We start from the raw sequence: 23,851 nt of genomic DNA on the forward strand, positions 1-23,851 counted from the left end.
ATGGTCGAGGAAAAGATTGAAAAAGCGAAACGCAGTTGAGCTTTTTTAATTTCCGAGAACATGAAAACAAACATACCGCTCGTGTATCGTACATTATTTTGTGCGAAGATCGTTTATTACATACCTGAAAGACGAATTTCTAATTAGTTGCAATGAAATCTCCATGTTGGTTTCTGTTTAATGACGCCAACTTCGGAACACCAAAATATCTTTCTTTAACATTGTTGCTGTAAAATGTTTTCTGTGTTTACTATACTCCAGCAGGCCGTGATTTACGTCTGTCTTTTTTTTCCCCAGTCTATAAATGCGAACTTAAAACAAACGGTAAAGCTATGTAATGATTTATTTTTCATTTTAATATTTTAACAATATTATTTATATAACATATTGCAGTAATAACATCGGCATCTGGAATCTCGTTGATTTTTTCACGGCTTCCTTAATGTTACTTGTATCAGGAATGCAATAAGTTTCGTGGAGTAGTAGACTTTACTTAATTTTTGCAAATATTTAAAAACAATAATTAACATTGCAATTTAGGTGAAATTGCAGTGGTAAGTTTCCAATTTATAATTATTACTATGTTAAACGTCTGTAAAAATAATATGTTAAAAGCCTAAAGCAGTAAAATGAATGTCGCGCTTAAGCGGTAAGAAGAGGAAAATTGTTATGTGTGTTACGTTGGGAATACTGAATGTGGTATTTCACACTTACCGCGTATTGGTTCTGTGCGGAAAACAAGCAAATACGCACGATCTCGCACAAAAATATACACTTTATATTATGTAAGCTTTCATAAGAGTTAAAACATTAAATTTATTGCCCTTTTAATACGCTATAAAAATTGAGTGTTCAATCGCTTTTAAACGCGTGTCATAGATGTGTCTACATATTCAGAGCACAAAATACTTGACAAACCATGATCCTTTCAAAAACTACGTAATTAGATTATAGGTTAGATAAATACTTTAGAAATTCTAAGCATACTGAATAGATGGTGAAGATAACAGTCAGTGTCGCCAATTGTACATAAAATATATCCGCATTATAAAATTCAAAATTTCATTCTCCTCTAATGCTTGTAAGAAAAAACACTATACTTGTTTTTTTGAAAGATGGGACATGGCAGGAGCGTAGCGATCGGAAAAACAACTGAATGTCACATAGCGTGGTAGGCCTGTTGCTATGGTAACAACGTTTGAGTTGCCAAACTTACAGTTTCCATATGGCGAGTGCTTAATAGCTCTCATGGCTACATTTATTATGCACACAATGTTAGCATTGGTACGTTTCGTCTTTGATTCTCTGTCGATTTTTGTATTGTTTTCTTACTTTCGCGTCAATTGTCAATTAATGTTTTAACGTCAGCCATTTTAACGACAATTGCTAGCTACCATCATCTGGCAGCATGTTCGTCCATATTGGCAACATGGCACTGTAGTTCCAAGCTCGGCCGCTTAACTGTCATGTCCCATCTTTCAGAAAACAAGTATAGATTTAGCGGGAAACCGCTGATACTGACAATAATTACCCCTTAAACTGACAATGTATCCTATAGGATACAACAGGTTAATAGGCTATATGCTATAATTTTAATTGAATAGAAAAAAAAATTGGTAGGAAAATTAAAATTTCACAATATCATAATATTGTACAACATATAAAAATATGGACATTGCGATAGTTGTTTTCTTTACGGTCCGACAAGGTTTAATAAACTACTGTGAGAAATGAAGTTTTGCCAGTTTAAGGGTTAAGAGAATAATTTACACTTAATCTAATCAACATTTTCCCAAATAGGTTTACTTTTTTTCCCGTCCCAATAATAGAGTCACCTACCGAGTACTAGCGCAACTATTTCCAAGTTTGTCAATTTGTTATATCACTTATATTTGGTTCTGACTTATCCCGTGGTTAGAAAGTTCGCTTACACGATCAAAAACTTGGAGGTTGGATATCTTTAAACGCCAGTGTATTAGTAGAGGTAATATCATGGCTGTCCTCTATAGGCAATAATTATTCCCTTACATTGAAAACAAAAACCTATTTACGACAATACGTACATATCGGAATCGTTGGTTCTACTGGTATTTTCTATCTTATCACCAACGAAATGGACTTATTCTCACACAAATTTGATGTATTTCGGTGCATCAGTATTGAAATGAACTTACTCCCATAACAACATGACGTATTTTGATGTATCAACACAAAAATAAACTTCTCACAACAACATGATGTATTTCGGTTCTGCAGCGCTGAAATGGACTTGTATACTCACAACAATGTGATGTATTTCGATTCATCAACAATGTAATGAATTTATTCCCTCAACAACGTGATGTATTTCGTCTAATCAGTAACGCAATGAACCTATTCTCACAACAACGTGATGTATTTCGTCTAATCAGTAACGCAATGAACCTATTCTCACAACAACGTGATGTATTTCGTCTAATCAGTAACGCAATGAACCTATTCTCACAACAACGTCATGTATTTCGTCTAATCAGTAACGCAATGAACCTATTCTCACAACAACGTCATGTATTTCGTCTAATCAGTAACGCAATGAACCTATTCTCACAACAACGTGATGTATTTCGTCTAATCAGTAACGCAATGAACCTATTCTCACAACAACGTGATGTATTTCGTCTAATCAGTAACGCAATGAACCTATTCTCACAACAACGTGATGTATTTCGTCTAATCAGTAACGCAATGAACCTATTCTCACAACAACGTGATGTATTTCGTCTAATCAGTAACGCAATGAACCTATTCTCACAACAACGTCATGTATTTCGTCTAATCAGTAACGCAATGAACCTATTCTCACAACAACGTCATGTATTTCGTCTAATCAGTAACGCAATGAACCTATTCTCACAACAACGTGATGTATTTCGTCTAATCAGTAACGCAATGAACCTATTCTCACAACAACGTCATGTATTTCGTCTAATCAGTAACGCAATGAACCTATTCTCACAACAACGTCATGTATTTCGTCTAATCAGTAACGCAATGAACCTATTCTCACAACAACGTCATGTATTTCGTCTAATCAGTAACGCAATGAACCTATTCTCACAACAACGTCATGTATTTCGTCTAATCAGTAACGCAATGAACCTATTCTCACAACAACGTCATGTATTTCGTCTAATCAGTAACGCAATGAACCTATTCTCACAACAACGTCATGTATTTCGTCTAATCAGTAACGCAATGAACCTATTCTCACAACAACGTCATGTATTTCGTCTAATCAGTAACGAAATGAACATATTCTCACAACAACGTGATGTATTTCGTCTAATCAGTAACGAAATGAACCTATTCTCATAACAACGTGATGTATTTCGTCTAATCAATACTGAAATGAACCTATTCTCACAACAACGTGATGCACCGGTGCATCAGTACCGAAATGGACTTTTTCTCACAATAACATAATGTATTTCGATTTATTAGCAATGAAATAAATGCATTCTTAGAAAAATACGATATATTTCAGTGCGTTAACAGCAGACACAGATATGCATTTCGATGTGGCAGTATTGCTAAGTTTCTATCTTTTTACAGTTAATTTTCGTTGATGGCTTGTCGAACGTTATGAACGTTAATAAAATAGAGGAATTTAGATAAAACTCTCTTCAAGCTTGTGAATAGATTTTTCGGAATGTACGCTACAAATAAGAAGAAAATCCAGACTATATAAGTTACACTAGTTTTTGTTGGCCCCAGTTTTTCTTTCTTCAGCCAATTCTCTGGATTATTATTATTATTATTATTATTATTATTATTATTATTATTATTATTATTATTATTACGCAACAGTACTATGGGTCTACTTTTTTATTTATTTCAGTAGGTTATTTTACGACGCTTTATCAACATCTTAGGTTATTTAGTGTCTGAATGAGATGAAGGTGATAATGCCGGTGAAATGAGTCCGGGGACCAACACCGAAAGTTACCCAGCATTTGCTCATATTGGGTTGAGGGAAAACCCCGGAAAAAACCTCAACCAGGTAACTTGCCCCGACCGGGAATCGAACGCGGGCCACCTGGTTTCGCGGCTAGACGCCCTAACCGTTACTCCACAGGTGTGGACTGGGTCTACTCATAAACAAGAAAGCATTCAGACCACCTGAAGAGGAATTACGTACTACTTTGACTGAGAAGGCATAGCAAAAAATCACGAAGGATTTATCTGGCTAAGAGATCGTGGGGAAGAGAGTGCAATGCACTTCCTAAGGCTCTCGACGATAATGCTATGCGTCAGGGGTATTAATTATGCATGTGCAGAAACCACCCTTCGCCCCAGCCGTCTGTCTCCCATCCGAACGTCGGTCGCCATCAATAATTCTGGAAGATACAACTTGGAGTTCAGTGTGCGTGCCAATCCTTTCTGAGGGCATTGACCCCTCAAATCAGATATTGCATGTCACCCCCAACAGCAACTTTGCCAACGATAATGAAGATCACACTGATACGAAAGCATTTCAGTTTAATAACGTGTAACAGTTTTAAAATGTGCTAAGGGTTTTAATTACTTACTTACTTACTTACTTACTTACTTACTTACTTACTTACTTACTTACTTACTTACTGGCTTTTAAGGAACTCAGAGGTTCATTGCCGCCCTCACATAAGCCCGCCATTGATCCCTATCCTGAGCAAGATTAATCCAGCCTCTATCATCATATCCCACCTCCCTCAAATCCATTTTAATATTATCTTCCCAACTACGTCTCGGCCTCCCAAAAGGTCTTTTTCCCTCCAGCCTCCCAACTAACACTCTATATGTATTTCTGGATTCGCCCATACGTGCTACATGCCCTGCCCATCTCAAATGTCTGGATTTAATGTTCCTAATTATGTCAGGTGAAGAATACAATGAGTGCAGTTCTGTGTTGTGTAACTTTCTCCATTCTCCTGTAACTTCATCCCTCTTAGCCCCAAATATTTTCCCAAACACCTTACTCTCAAACATCCTTAACCTATGTTCCTCTCTCAAAGTGAGAGTCCAAGTTTCAGAACCATACAGAACAGCCGGTAATATAACTGTTTTATAAATTCTAACTTTCAGATTTTTGGACAGCAGACTGGATGATAAAAGCTTCTCAACCGAATAACAACACGCATTTCCCATATTTATTCTGTGTTTAATTTCCTCCGGAGTATCATTTATATTTGTTACTGTTGCTCCAAGATATTTGAACTTCTCCACCTCATCAAAAGATAAGCTAAGGGTTTTAGGTTTCGAAACCAGAGAAAGGCAATATAGACTTGCCGATGGAGTATGGAAGTCATTTTTGACGCGTATTTATGCTATGAACTGCTGAATTAGTTACAAAGTTTTCACGATTACATACGAGGAAGGTTATGATGAAAAAATATACTGACAAGCCATGAGCATTATTTGTACTTTTTTAAAAATAGCCCTACACGATTCCCTAGATTTGGCACCTACTATTATTCTAATTACTCTTTTTTGTAGTAGTAGGAATATACTGTTATTATCTGTGGAATTTCCCCAGAATATTATTCCAAAACTCATTACCGAGTGGAAGTATGCAAAGTAGGGGAGAGTCGGGTAGTATCGGACAGTGCGTTTCTTTCATCTACCACACGATGATAGTACTTGAATGACATGGTTACGTTTCTGTGATGTCGCATAGAGAAACGTAACCATGTCATTCAAGTACTATCATCGTGTGGTAGATGAAAGAAACTCACTGTCCGATACTACCCGATGTCCGATACTACCCGACTCTCCCCTATATTGTTTTTAAGGTATTGATATTTACTCTCTCTTGCATAGACCTAATAGCAAAACATGCTGAATTTAATTTGGGGGTAATTTCTTTAATATGATTTTTCTAATTTAACACATTACCAATTTTTAAAGCAAGAAATTTGGTTGTTGTTTCTATTAGGGATCTGTTCTTAATTATTGCGCTTGTAATTTGCTAGGTTGAATTTGGGCAGAATTTAAATTGGATTATGTTAGTTTTGTTACAATTTAATACTAATTTATTGACTAAGAACCAATCACATAATATTTTGAGGAGAATTTCCTCTGCATTGCAGTCTAGCCAACAACGGAACACATTTTTAACATTTAATTCAGTAAATTTAATTAGGAAAACATTTGGGGCTAAGAGGGATGAAGTTACAAGAGAATGGAGAAAGTTACGCAACACAGAACTGCACGCATTGTATTCTTCACCTGACATAATTAGGAACATTAAATCCAGACGTTTGAGATGGGCAGGGCATGTAGCACGTATGGGCGAATTCAGAAATGCATGTAGAGTGTTAGTTGGGAGGCCGGAGGGGAAAAGACCTTTGGAGAGGCCGAGACGTAGATGGGAGGATAATATTAAAATGGATTTGAGGGAGGTGGGATATGATGATAGAGACTGGATTAATCTTCCTCAGGATAGGGACTGATGGCGGGCTTATGTCAGAGCGGCAATGAACCTCCGGGTTTCTTAAAAGCCAGTAAGTAAGTAAATTTAATTAATTAAATTTAGGAGAAAGTTACACAACACAGAACTGCACGCATTGTATTCTTCACCTGACATAATTAGGAACATTAAATCCAGACGTCTAAGATGGGCAGGGCATGTAGCACGTATGGGCGAATTCAGAAATGCATGTAGAGTGTTAGTTGGGAGGCCAGAGGGGAAAAGACCTTTGGGGAGGCCGATACGTAGATGGGAAGATATTTAAAAAATGGATTTGAGGGAGGTGTGATATGATGGTAGAGACTGGATTAATCTTGCTCAGGATAGGGACTGATGGCGGTCTTATGTCAGAGCGGCAATGAACCTCCGGGTTTCTTAAAAGCCAGTAAGTAAGTAAATTTAATTAATTAAATTTAGGAGAAAGTTACACAACACAGAACTGCACGCATTGTATTCTTCACCTGACATAATTAGGAACATTAAATCCAGACGTCTAAGATGGGCAGGGCATGTAGCACGTATGGGCGAATTCAGAAATGCATGTAGAGTGTTAGTTGGGAGGCCGGAGGGAAAAAGACCTTTGGGGAGGCCGAGACGTAGATGGGAAGATAATATTAAAATGGATTTGAGGGAGGTAGGATATGATGGTAGAGACTAGATTAATCTTGCACAGGATAGGGACCAATGGCGGGCTTATGTGAGGGCGGCAATGAACCTCCAGGCTTCTTAAAAGTCAGTAAGTAAATTTAATTAATTAAATTTAGGAGAAAGTTACACAACACAGAACTGCACGCATTGTATTCTTCACCTGACATAATTAGGAACATTAAATCCAGACGTTTGAGATGGGCAGGACATGTAGCACGTATGGGCGAATCCAGAAATGCATATAGAGTGTTAGTTGGGAGGCCAGAGGGGAAAAGACCTTTGGGGAGGCCGATACGTAGATGGGAAGATAATATTTAAAAAATGGATTTGAGGGAGGTGGGATATGATGGTAGAGACTGGATTAATCTTGCTCAGAATAGGGACCAATGGCGGGCTTATGTGAGGGCGGCAATGAACCTCCAGGCTTCTTAAAAGCCAGTAAGTAAATAAGTAAGTAAATTTAATTAATTAAATTTAGTAGAGAGGGAGGGTGAAACCTAAAATGCAAGTAACATTGGTTTCATACTTCCTCCTCAGCATCTAAATTGACGTGTTTTTTGTTTAAATTTAATTGAAATAGGCTTAAATAGTTATTTGGACTGGAAAGTTTTGAAATGAAAGTCCTGTATAACTAGCACTTTAGACAGAAACACAAAACCATGAGGCACGTATGGAAAGGAGATAAATGTGTTACTCGTGCCACGACACGAACCCAGGTTTCCTGTCTTTAGCCAGAAACGCTGCCAGTTGATCCACAGAGAAGAATTCAAAGTTCGTGTAATCAAATTTCCTCCTTCTCCTGAGAGATTAATTACACAATTTGGTTACAAAATTCAATTCAGTCATTTATCAAAGTCTTGTAAGGAAAATGCTTCAGCGCGTCTCACAATATCACGCGGTGACGTAAAAAGATCTCCCGTCCAAGTTCTACGAAGACATCGAGGCAAGAAAAGCAATTAATTCTTATCCGTACTTATACAGGGAGTGACAGAACTCACTTTACGCCTTTCGTTTTTAAATAAAAAGAAAACAGTTGAAAGATCCGTAATTCGGATGTTATTAATAGAGTCGGGATTTTTATGTAATCACATATTGCTTTCCTTAGTATGTATCTATCTGAAAACTAAAAATGTTATCGAATAAGGCTGCTAAGAGCATTATATTTCATTTTAATACTACATACTTTTGCATATTTCGCACAACAATGCATATTTCAAGATAATTACATATTGTGGCTCAGGTTAAATGAGAGGAGAAAGTTACATTCCCTTTCTCTCTTATACCGAATTTTGCACACCTCTACTCCCTCTTACTTATCTGTCCGATTCCACAGTCTTTTTCGGTATCATAACTTAAATACTCGGTCACAATATGATAACACGCTAGAAATATCACTGCACACATCATCCCTTTATTCTTCATCTTTCACTGTTGCTACTTCTCGTCACTGGAATTCTCTGCCGCCTGAAGTCAAGGGCTGCCGAACTTTAATTTCCTTTAAATGTAAATTATAAAAATATCTTATGATGAGTTGCCAGACCTAACGCGTTGCAAATATTTAATGGAATGTGTTCCACTGTATTTATTTATTTTTTTTCTTATTTTTATTATCTAAATCGTGTTTATTTATCACTTAACGCCAATATGTATCCCACTGTGTTGTTTTTTATTATTAATCTATTTTTTGTGTACATTTTATTCAATTGTCGGTTTCTGGTTTAATTATGTGAATCCTACTTAATTGTAATCTAATACTAATATGTATTCTAATGTGTTTATTTTTATTTTTACTGTGTACATTTTTTATTGAATTATCGGCTTCTGTTTTTATGTGATTCGTATTTGATTCTAACAAGATTAATATGTATTCCACTATGTTTATTTTTATTTTATGAGGTAAATTTTATGTAACTACCTCTTTTGATCTCATTATGTACCTAAATTGTATCAGTATGTAATTACTTAATTCCGATCCAGTTGTATGTTCACCTACGTAAGCAAGTTTTAATCCTGGTTGAGTGTAAGAGAAGGCCTGCGGTCTTAACTCTGGCAGGATAAATAAAGTCATTATTATTATTATTATTATTATTATTATTATTATTATTATTTTACATAAAATTAACATCCATGCCAAGTGTAATTTAATTATGTCTTGTAAAAAAATTAATCAATATTTCAGCAAAAACTAAAACGAAATTGAGGAAGCAGCTTCAATAAGGGCCCATACTCCAAAATGCTGTTCTGAGATATATAGAGTTGAAATTTTTAAAAACATTGCAGGGTCTATAACATATATTAAAATAAACAGGTTTACCTGCATTACTGTTCAAAATTTCTCAACGAAACTTTGTGGGTATAACAAAGAAACTACGGAGAATCGATTTATGCATTCTCCGGAAAAAGGACCTATGGGGCTATGGGCCCTTATTGCAGCTACATCCTAAATTATAAAACTATTTATATAATTTTAAATTCAATGTTGTCGGTACATCATGAGACAATATTTCAGCATTCAGGACAAGATAACCACTTAGGTAGTCGGTGAAAAAATTCGAAGCACTCCTTGAAAAAAATCGGGGTTACGCCATTTTATTTATTATTGTCCAGATCTTCATAAAAAAAAACGCGGAACCCTACAAAAGACATTGGTGTCTGCCACATGCATTTGTTTAAATATGCACCAATAACCTCATGTGATATGGAGAGATCATTTTCGGTGCATAAATACATACTATTACCAACAGAACTTCAACTCCTGAAAATATTGTAGGAATATCCTGTAGCACACTATGCTTCATTCATTACTTTAAAATCGCATCAAAAAATATATCGTGACACACATAAATCTGTAATTTGTATAGAATTAATCTTATTTAGTTAATCCTTAAATTGGCAAACTTCATTTCTCACACTAGTTTAGTAAACCATGTCGGACTGTAAAGAAAACAACTATCGCAAACAAGGCAAATCACTTTTATGGGATACCACTTGTTATAACACCTTCCTTTCTTCTTATTTGCCCAAAACTTCTAAACTCGCTGGGTCAGCCGCTGCATCTGCTGTTACAATTAAACGCAATAAGTATCTCGATCTTCTGGATAGATATAATTTTGTCGTTTTCGCCGTAGAATCTATGGGCCCATAGTGTTCCGAGGCGAAGTTGTAACTTCTGATATGGGCAAGTATTTATCAGCACTTAACGGTGACTCTCGCTCTACGGCTTTCCTCCACCAAAGAATTAGTATTGCCATTCAACGAGGGAACGCTATAAGTGTTATGGGGACTTTTCCAGAATCTAAATCGTTGGAAGAAATATTTTATTTCGTGTAGATCTGTTGAGAGTATTTCGCATCCTTTAGTTTTGTTGCTAATTCCTAGTTTGTCCCTTACTCAATTGTTTAATTTAATTTCAAAATTGAATTAAAGTTTATTTTGTATATTCGGAAAATGTAAACAAAGTAATAAAAAGTAAATAATTTTGGATATGGATGTATATTGTATGATTCAATATTGTTGCTATTTTGTGCTAGTTGTATTATACTGGAGACATTATACATGCACAAAATATTTGAATATAATATATCTATTTACTTTTATTACTGTGTATTAAAAAACGTACATATCATTTGAGGTTTGTTTGCGGTCTAGTTTATTAAATTGACTGTCTGTTAAAAATGTCCAATATATAGAAATGTCCACAAATCAAAATGTTCAATCTACTATCGCAATGTCCATTTTTTATATGTTGTGCAATATTATAGTATTGTGAAATTTTAATTTTCCTACCAACTTTTTTCTATTGTTCTATTCGAGTTACAGCATATAGCCTATTAACCTGTTGTGTCCTATAGGATACTTTGCCAATTTAAGGGTTAAAATTAAACTACTTTTTTAAATCAATCTTCTTAATGTATCCAGCTGTTTTCTGACAACATAAAATCCACTATAGTCCACTGTAGTCTATTCAGTTGTTGTTTTTCACGAGAAATGAGGAGTATTTTGATCGGTGTTCATTATAGATGCCTGTTGCTAGTAGCCAGAGTTGGGGTGTAGTACTTTTTTAAATAAATAACACAATTTATGTCTAACTTCCTCTGCAATTTTCATATATCCTAACATATTATTACACAGTCATTCAAAGATAACTGTCCTTATTAATTGATAGTGATCGATAATTTATTGGTGTAAGTGTGGCTCCTTTAGTTATTACTTCTATGAATAGATGGCGAAAGTAATAGTCAGTGTCGCCATTCGTACACAAAGACATCTGCATTAAAGAATTTAATATTTCATCCCACTCTACTGATTGTAAAACAACACTGGGTTTAGCTGGAAATCGCTGATATTGTCAATTATGAGAATAATTTGATGATTAATCTACATAATCATTTTCTCTGACGATTTTTTAATCGCCCCAATAATGGTGCAACCTATTGAGAACTAGCAGAACTGATTCAAAGTGCGTCAATTTGTTATTTTTTTTTTGTCTGACTTATCTTATGGTTAGAACGTTCGCTTACACTATCATAAAATCGTATGTCAGATATTTTTTTAATGCTACTGTACATATTTTGAGGTTTTATATATATGTTTAGGATAAATATTACATAAAAATCCGGACTCTAGTTATTAACGTATCGATAAGGCACTGGAGAAATAATAAAATATACAGTTGAAATGCACAATACAGCAACAGAAACAGTACAGTCATTCTTGAGTGATGGCCTTGATTGTTCACACCTTGATTGTAGTGAGGGAGGACATAAAATAGGATGTAAATTTAAAAGATAGAAAATGAGAAAATTATACAGACAGTACATATCAGTGTACTGAACAGTGAAGTCCACACCTGTGGAGTAATGGTCAGCGCGTCTGGCCGCGAAACCAGATGGCCCGGGTTCGAATCCCGGTCGGGGCAAATTACCTGGTTGAGGTTTTTTCCGGGGTTTTCCCTCAACCCAATACGAGCAAATGCTGGGTAACTTTCGGTGCTGGACCCCGGACTCATTTCACCGGCATTATCACCTTCATTTCATTCAGACGCTAAATAACCTAGATGTTGATACAGCGTCATAAAATAACCAAATAAAATTTAAAAAATGAACAGTGAAATATTATTTCTCATAATTTCATTTTTAATTTGTAAAATACCATGTTTTTAAGATTGATAGTAGCCTAATATTTGTTTGAATTTCGACTGAACGTGAATACCACTGTCAATGACCTTGCACCCAACATATACCAATACACAACAGAGTAATAAACGAATGCTTCAGTGTTTGTATCCAGCAGAGTAACTAGTGACTGTCTATTTTCTTTTTAAAAAAGTTGGACTCACAAAACACATCTTTTTCTAGGAAAACCTTGACAGTTACAGAAAAAAAAAAATATTTCATTTTTTCTTCAGTTATTTATGCGGAGTGGCAAGATAGCATTCAATCCTTTAATATATGCACTCAACTTCTACATGTAAATTACATCTATTTAAGTTTTACGATGAAAGAGTAATGGAACAGAGAAAAATTCTCTCCGGCACCGGGATTAGAACCCGGGTTTTCAGCTCTACGTGCTAATGCTTTATCCACTAAGCCACACCAGATACCCACCCCAGCGTCGGACAGAATTGTCTCAGTTTAAGTTCCAACTCTTGGGTTCCCTCTAGTGGCTGCCCTCTGCACTATGTCATAGATGTCTATGAACGTAGGACTGAAGTCCACACATGTGCTGAAGTTATGAGTGACTAGTTGGCCGGGATCCGACGAGTGCACCTCAGCACATGTGTGGACTTCAGTCCTACGTTCATAGACATCTATGACGTAGTGCAGAGAGCAGCCACTAGAGGGAACCCAAGAGTTGGAACTTAAACTGAGACGATTCTGTCTGACGCCGGGGTGGGTATCCGGTGTGGCTTAGTGGATAAAGCATCAGCACGTAGAGCTGAAAACCCGGGTTCAAGTCCCGGTGCCGGAGAGAATTTTTCTCCGTTCCATTACTCTTTCATCGTATGATGACGCAGAATATCTGCAAGGAAATATCATATGTACTTCGGTACTTTAAAATAATATATATTTAAGTTTTGTCAGGGATCTTAACAAAGAAAGACAACATCCTTTAACTAATCTTAATATATCTGAAAATGAATTTTCGAACTTAAAGAAAGGACAGCAACTGCGAGAAATCCCAAGGAAAAGATATTTTTCTTCATGGTATCAACTGCCACTTAAGGGTAAAGAAGTCAGTTTTTATACAGAATGTCCTAAGACAAATGCTTGGATATTCAATAAAAAAAGGCGTCATCATCTGAACATATTAATGCGGTGAAGATGTCATGCAACATTTCTGCAGTACAGTCAGTCCCAGGTAGAGCATACAACATAACCCGCTACTGCCACCCAGGCTGTGACGAGACTGAAACACTAGGACATGTGTTGGGTTTCTGCCGAAAGACTGAGTTACTGCGGAACAATCGCCATCACAGGGTAAGGACATCCTAAGACAACAAGGATTAGAAGTCCATGAAGAAGTGCATTGTATCTCGGAATGATTCAACAGGACGAGCAGATATTGTAGTCATTGATAGGAACACAACACAGGAACAATACTAGACCCGACTATTAGGTTTGAAAGAGATGCACAACAGCCAAAACTTACTGATGTTGAAAAGAGACTCATCTATGAATCTTGTATTCCTCACTTTAGCAAGCAGTATAATCATTGGTCAGTACACGGACTTCTTTTTGGAGTTCGTGGTACCATCTCCAGATACACCTATAACCTTTCAAAATCAATGGGATTCAGATTTTACAACACTGAGAAAATCCCTAGACAAATTCTGAAGAATTCAATTCAAATTTTGCAATTTCATCTCTATTTCAAGTAATATGATTTCATTTCATTTTTTGATTCGTAGACATTTTGTTTTTGCAGCATTACCGTCCCATGATTGTACGAGAAGATTCGAAGAGAACGGCAGTTACGCAGACTTTCAGCTCCCCACTACTATCATTAATGCACAACACAATGTCAATACGGCGGTTGCTGTCGTCTGTGATACAACAAACTTTTCTGTTGATTTTCGAGTTCGTCATTTTTTTCCGGTTATTATATGCTTATTTAAGTTGTGTTAACTCTCGCTAGTGGTTTTATATTTTATTTTATCTGTCTTAGTATTTATTTTATTATTGTAAATATTTTTGTTTTATCACTATTATTATTATTATTATTATTATTATTATTATTATTATTATTAATGAGTTATTTTGTATTACAATCTTTGTATCATTTCTGTCACGATTATTCTATTATTATTATTATTATTATTCTTATTGTTACTATTATTTCTATCATCAGCATTATTATTTGATCTCTGTAAAATTTATGTAGACTACTGGACTGTACCCGAGCACGAGCATATGCTCATTTCGGGTATCTATACATATGTATTCATTTCAAATGTAAATTGTAAATAAATTTGAATTTGAATTTGAATCTTGACTTTAATTTTCTTTTGAAATTTATTGTATGTATTTTCATTCTTTCATTTTCAACTTCTATATATGTATTTGTTTTCTGGATCCTTGTGGTCATCCTTATTGAAGGTTTTATTTTATAAATCAGCATTTTTTTGGCAGTTTATATCGTTTACACTCCGTGTATTTCCATTCCACTGCAAAAATATAAGTTATGTCTACTCATATGCTGTTTATTATAGCCAGGGATGATATTCCACCCCGATATTGCATTTGGTATTTTCTTCAAAACGAATTTGTGTATATGTATATCTTCAGATATAAAGATGTTAGTAGTAGTCTTACATCTTTAGAGTAGACTAGCTTATTTCCTGTAGATCTACGGCAATTTGTTTAATTTTGACACGATTGTTAAACATTCTTGATAGAGAGAGAGAAATAACTCGTCCGGCCTTAATTAAGGATGACCACGAGGATCCGGAAATTAATAGCAAACAAATATAATCAATTAAATAGGAATATTGTTATAAAAATGAAATGTAATAATTAAGCACCACTGATTATCAATTATAAAATAAAATCTTAGAAGATGACTATAAAATTATACTTATAAATAAAAGATTTTATTTAACCTTCTGAGTGGTATAAATGAAACTGTATAATCTACAGGGAATCTTTAAGAATTTGCGAGATGATTTTCTAGATTTCAAAAGATGATATTGATAATTGTTTTAAAAAATTATATGTAAATTTTGGTAAAGAACTCCGAGCACCAAAAAATAAACCTGTCACTGACCAATTGAAGAGAGGGATGTTATACTTGGCACTAAGGTAGGGAATACAAGGTTCATAAATGGCCCTCTTTTCCTGATCAACCTGATGAGCTTGGTTTAGATCTCTCTCCATGCGTATAGTTGGATCTGTGATAATAGCCTTTTGTTGTTGCCTGTTTATTGCTATTATATCCGCTCTTCTGTGAGAGTCGTCTTCAGAAATGCAGTGGACCTCTTCATGAACTTCCCAACCCTTGTTCCGAAGAAGACAGGCGATAGCTCCACGGACTCTATGATGCCTGTTATGCAATGACTCTCTTTTCCGACAAAAGCCCAACACGTGGCCAAGAGTTTCTGTCTCGTTGCAGCCTGGTTGATGGCAACGTGTCGTGCTGAAAGCTCTGCCAGGAACGGAGCGCACTGCAGTAAGGTTGCAGGACATCTTGACTGCATTAATATATTCCGAAGACGACAAATTCTTTTTGGTGCTGATCCATGAATTGGCTCTTGGATATTCTTCATAGATGACTACACCTTTCCCCTTATGAGGTAACTGACACCAGGATTCAAACGATCTCTTTCGCAATTCATCACGTAGATGTCTGCCAGTAGTTCGAGGTGGACAGTTCAGAAGTAATATTTACAGTATGATAGAGAGACTGAATTTTGAGCAGAATTTTTAAATGTCTTAAATTAAAATTCATGTACTTATTTCAACTTAACAAAAATCTAACAGAAGTTCAGGCTGTTTGAAAGATAACATTTGGCGTAACAAACATCTAAGAAATGAGGCAAAAGTGAGAACTTGCAAATCGATAGTGAGATCAATATTGGCATACACAGAAGTAGTAAAAGCCATTGCCCTACAAACAATTAATAGAAAATATCCACAAAAGGACTGGTTGTACATTTACACTGATAGATCTCTCATGGATCAAAATGAAGGAGCTGGAGCAGGAGCTACTTGTCAATACTTTTCTCTTTATAAAAATGTTGGCAAGTACACAACAAATTTTGATGGCGAAGTTGAAGCCATTTATACATCACTTCAAAATGTATTTGTTTGGCTAAACCAGTGCAAAAACATAGTCATCCTGTCTGACTCCAAAGCTGCAATCCAGTCCATTAGCTCAACTACATCCCCTAAAATGGAAAAAGTAAAATAAATTCATTGCATGGTAAACCAAATTCAAATGCTAAATAAAAAAGTGGTCTTCCAATGGATCCCGGCCCACTGTGGACTGAACGGTAACAAGAAAGCAGATATGTTAGCAAAGAAAGGAACTAAAATCAACTTAAAAACAAATTTCAAGTGCCCATATGAATCAATAAAACGAGTCATAAAAAGAATAACAGCGAACAGGCAAAACATCAAAATTCAAAATGGAAAGAATCACTCAAAGATCCAAAACTAATTCCTGATCTAGCCTACCTCGAAAATCTGCCGTGGCCATGTTTAGATTGATTACTGGTCATGATTGCCTCAGTAAACACCTCCATCGTATTGGAGTACTGAATTCACCTAAATGCATACTGTGCACCAGAGAAGAGGACATGGAGATGGAGCACCTGGCTAGTTGTGAAACTCTTAGGACATTTATGGACCTTCCATCAAAATATTGGGAAGCAAGAAGGATGATGACTTCATTGTTAAATCCAGAACATTAGATACACAGCTGAAACAGACCTGATATATCAAAGACAGACACACCGGAGAGAAAACGTAGTTAAATCATTGAAACCTTTTCACAGGTCACATGTCACTTAAATATCCCAACTAATTTCACAAACCTATTTATGTCATCCTTCGTCACATACATCGCCCCATGTCACTTAGCTATTCAATCATTTAACCAATCTAATCCATAACAAAACGCAAATCTGATGTCAGATGATCTTTTGTTTACGACACACGACTCGACTTGAAGCAAGGTACGTAAATACATTTGTATACCTTAACGTGGCAACGCAATTGTAAAGAAATACTCCTATGATATGGGAATCTAGTAATAATTCCCAAGACGAACTACACCAGAGAAGACACATCTCTCTTCGCCCCCTTTATTAATTATTAAATGACAAGCGAGAGGTCCAGAACGAATTACTATGAAAATGGTCCGTTTCTGTAGAACTGCGTCCTGGATCTCTTGCGTATTGTTGTTAATAAATAGAGGACAAAAACAGATGTCTTCTTAGGTCTAGTTCAGCTCTCCGTATATTTCTTCTGGAGAATATCATTCTAAGTTTATGGAGCATCAAGACTATATTCCTTACGTCAGTTTAGTACCTGTCATTGAGTAAAAAAGGAAACTTTCTAGCATAAACACACTGACAAGTTATTGAAGACTACAAAATCCTAACATAACAAGATTTTGGGTATCTTACCTGTTTGTATCACGGGATATTTCAAAAGCCGGTAAGTCCATATTGTTCAGTAGAACCGCGTATTTTCACAAACTACTACACGATGTAAATTATAGGTCTAAATTATCATATGAAAGCTTCACTTATTCATGAAAGGTACATAACCTAACTTTTTACACCATTAGACACATACGATTCAATGAGTAACCTTGCACGTGTCCACAAAGTTGGCCACGAATATCTTTATTCGAATAGGTTGGCAACATTGATTTCCAACATTTCACATACATGACTTCACCTCACCTTCAAGTTTCTGTAAGACATTTTACATAAACATAAATAGGTTTATGAAATTCATTAAAATAAAATGATGCAATTATCATTTACACTTACCTCCTAAGTGGAAGTATGCTGCTTTTCACGGATGTCACGTACTTTTGTTGAAGGTTGATGGACCCTATTTCTCCAGTTTCACCTATATCACTTGACGAATGATAGAAATGTTGGTCATAGTGCAACTCGTGCAATGACTGCCATCTATTAACCGAATATCACTAACGTCAAGTTGTCGATACAATTCATTAATCAGGAAAGCTACATTTCAGGTGTACATTTACCTATGCAGTAAGCACTCTTTGCAAGAAAAATGATTATGTCAAATTGTGTTGCTTAAAAGAATGAGAACTTTCCTGGTAACCGAGAGATGGTAAAATTACAATGTTAAAACTTTGTCAATCCCAATCTATAAATGCACACGACGTACAATGCGATAAAATTACCGATACGCGTGGAATAGATTAGGTTGTTTTTATCTCAGGAAAAGCTTATGACGGTTTTTTTTTTCTTGTACGGAGTATACGAAGGCTGTAACTCCAACTTATTGTGCATGGCTGGGTAGCCAAAAGGCCTTGCTCTTGTACAAGTACAGCACATTGCACCGTGAACTTAATCCGGGCTATGGTACCTATGGATGATGATATGTGAATTAATGACAGCGAAATGAGTCCAAGGTCCAACGCCGAAAGTTACACAGCAATTCTGCTTCAACTGGTTGAGGGAAAGCCCCGAAAAAAAAAACCCAACCAGGATTTGAATTTGGGCCTGCTTGTTTCACGGTTAGATGTGCTAACCATTACTTCACAACAGTGCACATGACAGTTATTAATGCCACTGCCATCGTATACCATGCAGTCTAAATCATGGAATAAATAGAAAAAATATATAAATAACTTTTTTGGGGGCTCCGAAATTTAATTCGTACTGTGAGCACGAAATTGTTGTACTACAAAAGGCATTAAAAAAAAAATTCAAACTGTTCAAATGCATCATGTTTCCATGTTGCGATATTGCAATTGGCCAAATAATTGGTCATTGTAGTAACTGTCCAAGAGATTCTTTGGAACTATTTTGCAGGTTGCAGATAGCATAGCTGCAGACTAAAGAGAAAATAAAACTAGCACACTGTAAACACGTATTATATGGTATTTAGCCAATATATAAAATTAGATCCATTTGCATAAAACTTGGGATAATGTATCAGATAACTTTTATCTAATGGATAAACACATATGTTTCCAAAAGCAAATCTACAAATAAAATAACTATCCATTAGATAAGAAGTTACTTCTGCTGCCGATAATGTTGACAAATATTTATTTGTATTGCTGTTGTCTATTTGATGAATATAATAAAAATAAATAAGTATTCATATCAATAATATTAATAACAATGGCTGCTAAATGCAGGAGGAATTTCGATGACTTCACAAAGAACCCGCTTTCAATTACTCACCAATTATAAAATGATACAATAATTGAGTGGCTCAGTGCCAGACTTGCCTAAGCCACAAATTTTTAAGCCTCTGATTTCTGCATAGAATGACTGTAAATAAATCATTTATATGTGTACCAGAGTACTTGTAGTAGATAAATATTAGATCATAGTAAAGGAGAAATAATTTCCTATTGAGAGCATATAATTAAAAAAAAAAAAAACTACGTCTAAGTTTAGACTTCAATAACCCTTTTCAGTGTATTTGTGGTTTAGGCAACTCTGGCAGACCCACTCAATTAAAAATAAAAGACTGATGCAGTAAACAACAAACCAAGCATAGGAGGAGATAACTAATAAATAAAATGCATCCTGCCAGTAGAAGACTGAATTCGTACATGACTTATCCACACAGCAGAGCACACCAGGAAAACTTGCAATATTAAAAACTGTGTTTTGTAGTTAGTCACCTCTCCAGCAATTTCTGGCATTTTGTAATAATTTAGTTGAAGTAGGGCGATATACGAGGCCTGTCTAAAAAGTATCCGACCTTAAATTTTCCCGCGCAAAGTAGTGATTCTAAGGCGGCGCCACTGTGCACGGTGGACGGAGGAACCGTAATGCGCATGCTTGAATTATTTCACCACATTCGCTTGTGCCAGTCACTGGCTGGTGGTCGCCAAGTAAGGTGCTGTTCTAAGTGTTTGTCGGATTTAGTTTTCTCGCAAGATGACTAAACGAACTGAGCAAAGATACTGCATCAAATTTTGTCAAAAGCTTCATGATTCTCAAAGTCAAACAATTCGTAAGATTCAGCAGGTGTTTGGGGAAGATGCGATGGGTGTAACACAAATTAAGGAGTGGTTCAACCGATTCAAAGATGGCCGCACATCAGCGGAGAGTGAGCAGCGTTGTGGCAGGTCCTAAACTGCTCGGAGTGCAGCTGTTGTTGAGAGGGTGCGAAATTTGGTGATGGCAGATCGTCGTTTGACCGTGCGGGAGATTGCCGAAGAGGTTGGAGTGAGTAAAGATTCTGCACATGCAATTTTGCGTGATGATTTGAACATGAACCGAGTGGCTGCGAAATTTGTGCCCAAGTTGTTGTCCCCGGAACAAAAAGACCTCTGTCGTGACGTTGCACAGGACCTTCTGGACACCGCCAACACTGATCCTGGGTTTCTGAACACCGTGATAACTGGAGATGAGTCATGGGTGTACGGGTACGACCCAGAAACAAAAAGACAGTCGTCGCAATGGAAGCATCCCGAGTCTCCAAGGCCGAAGAAAGCGCGGCAGGTGCGAAGCAAAATCAAGGTGATGCTGACTGTTTTCTTTGATGTCCGTGGAATTGTGCATCACAAATACGCACCGGAAGGACAAACGGTGACAAAGGACTACTATCACGATGTTCTCCGGCGACTCCGTGATGCAGTTTGGCGCAAAAGACCAGACATGTGCACGGCGAACAACTGGCACTTGCATCACGACAACGCCCCCGCACATTCATCCCAACTGATCCACACTTCCTTGGCCAAACATGGAATTACAACCATTCGCCAACCTCCCTACTCTCCAGACCTGGCTCCTTGCGACTTCTGGTTGTTTCCAAAATTGAAGACACCACTGAAAGGATCCGTTTTGAGAGTAGAGAAGAGATAATGCGGAACGCGACGACGGAGCTGAACACCATTCCAAAAGAAGACTTCCAGAGGTGTTTCCGGCAGTGGAAGGATCGGTGGGCTAAGTGTGTGCAAGCACAAGGGGCCTACTTTGAAGGGGATTAGGGTCCCAACCCCGTCAGGTATTTGAAATATTTTTTCTGGCTAAAGGTCGGATACTTTTTAGACAGGTCTCGTAATGTGTCACTTTCATAATTATTCTGATTGCTTCAGAAACTGTCCCCAGTCACAATACGAAAACCGACACAAGCATAGAACCAAAAACATATCAGCAGCTGGTTCATTTCTGATACCAGCATATTTTTTTTGCATATGGTTCCAGATTTGGTTCGATATTTCATGAAGGAGAGATTCATTCAGAAGAGAACGAGAGGAGTTCGAACTGGAATCGTTTCTTGAATTCACCATTGCCATGCATATCAAAGAAGTTATTTCCATCACGAAATTGTTGCTGTCATATTGGCATTATTTCTTCTTCTGATGAGAAAGATGAAGATGATGATGATGCAGAAATATTCATCTTGATATTACTGCAACATTTGAAGCGCTCACAATACAAGTGGTGCAAGTCCATAAATTAAACATTTGCTAATTTAAGGTTTAATGGGTACAACAGTGTAACACTCTTCTAAATGAATAATAAAATGAATCTATTATTTAATGGTTTGGCAGTAGATGTAGCACTTTACCAAAACACTGAGACAAACTGCCATTTTTTCAGAAGACAAGTGAAGCAAGTCCACCTCACTTAGCAACCTGTGCTGTTCACTTATCGGTTTCTTATTTTATTCAGTAATTAAATGTTATTTTTTATTTTTGCGGTGAATTGAAAAATCATTTGAATCAAATTAAATGGATAGTAAAGAGTTATCAGTACCTGATGCAACTGGAAGCAAGTGAGATACTGAAAATGAAGGTAAAGAAAAAACAATTCAAGTAATTAGTTATGTATTAGTTACATTATGGTTATGTTACAACTATGTTTCATTTTGTTTTAAGTAACTTCTCAAGTGATTAACTGTTGTCTTATGTGTGCAGATTATAATATGATTATTAATAAAACATCACACAAATGTAACATATGAAAACAGAATAGAATATAAACGTATTATGCCTTTTTTCAGGACATTATTGTAATTATTTACAATTAATACAGATAGAGAATTGTTAAAATTGTGTAACAAGTGGAAGTCATAAGCAAAAGATTATTTTAATGTATGCTGACATTGCCATGTGAAATATTCCAACATTTTCAGCAAACAAATGAAGCAAGTCCATGGTTTATTTGTCATTATTTAATTTCAGCCATAAATTGTTTCAGGTATTATATAGGTAAAAAGGGTATTTTGTGTTTATAAATAATGTACATTAGATGAAAAATTGTCGACCTGGTTGGCAAGTTGGTATAGCGCTGGCCTTCTATGCCCAAGGTTGCGGGTTTGATCCCGGGCCAGGTCGATGACATTTAAGTGTGCTTAAATGCAACAGGCTCATGTCAGTAGATGTACTGGCATGTAAAAGAACTCCTGCGGGACAAAATTCCAGCACATCCGGCGACGCTGATATAAACTCTGCAGTTGCGAGAGTCGTTAAATAAAACATAACATTTTTAGATGAAAAATTGTGCTACTGATCTTTGTATTGGATTTTTTCTAAAACAATGAATATCTCACTAACAGTTTCTGTGGACTTGCACCACTTGTATTCTGAGAGCCTCACTTACTAGTAATCTGTACCGTTTACACTTTAGCCATATTGTATATTTATCGAGTAGATAAGAAGTTAATCTGTTCATTTACTGGGAAATAAGTTATCCAGATTCATACATTAGATAAACCCTATCGGACATTTCAGCAGCACTTGTTTCTTGAACAAAGATATGTAATAGATATCATATTCGGTATATGTATGATAAGAACTTTCTTGTGTTAAATTTTAACGTACCTTGTTAACATGTTTCGACCTATTTTGGGTCATCTTCAGAACTGGTCATTGTTGGTCTTGGCGCCACTTGTTCTGTTTCCTGTGTGGGTGCGTTCGTAGTGTAGAGTCAAAGAGTGTGTGTGTTTTGAAACTGAGTTGTGTGTTTTCATGTGTCTGTATTTTATATTGTTCTAGCGTGTTTAGTTTCTGGCTTTTTGGTTGGATGTGCAGTATTTCCATGTCTGTGTTGATGTCTCTGTAGGTGTGGTTGGCATTTGTGATGTGTTCTGCATATGTGGAGGTGTTTTGTAATTTTGTTATGGCTGTGATGTGTTCTTTGTAACGTGTTTGAAATGATCTGCCTGTCTGTCCTATGTAGAAGTGATTGCAGGTGTTACATTTGAGTTTGTATACGCCTGTGTGGTTGTATTTGTTTGTTTGTGTTGTTTGTGTGTTGAGATGTTTTTGCAGAGTGTTATTTGTTCTGTATGCGATGTTGTAATTTAATTTCTTGAATAAGGTTGCAATTTTATGTGTGTTTTTGTTTTCGTATGTTAGTGTGATGTATTTTTTGTGTTCTTGTGTTTGTGTTGTTTTCTTCTGTTTTTTGTGGTTTTGTTTTATGTATTATGTTGTCTATTATGTTGGGGTTGGACTCTCACTCTGAGAGAGGAACATAGGTTAAGGGTGTTCCAGAATAAGGTGCTTAGGAAAATATTTGGGGCTAAGCGGGATGAAGTT

General features: G+C 36.2%; 1 protein-coding gene across 2 annotated transcripts in view; it reads right to left on the minus strand.

The window, feature by feature from the left end:
• Positions 1-18,251, minus strand: part of Dus1 (Dihydrouridine synthase 1) — a 230,224-nt gene extending 211,973 nt beyond the window's left edge. Inside the window, exon 1 of one of the 2 annotated variants that reach the window (XM_069833200.1) lies at positions 18,132-18,251. The gene's annotated coding sequence lies outside the window, so the exon portion shown is untranslated. Of the gene's footprint in view, positions 1-17,759; positions 17,883-18,131 lie in introns of those variants that run through there. The other variant, XM_069833290.1, reaches the window with a different exon arrangement.
• Between the last annotated feature and the right edge of the window lie 5,600 nt (positions 18,252-23,851).

Source organism: Periplaneta americana, chromosome 1, assembly GCF_040183065.1.
Source record: "Periplaneta americana isolate PAMFEO1 chromosome 1, P.americana_PAMFEO1_priV1, whole genome shotgun sequence".
NCBI classification, from domain to species: Eukaryota; Metazoa; Arthropoda; class Insecta; order Blattodea; family Blattidae; genus Periplaneta; species Periplaneta americana.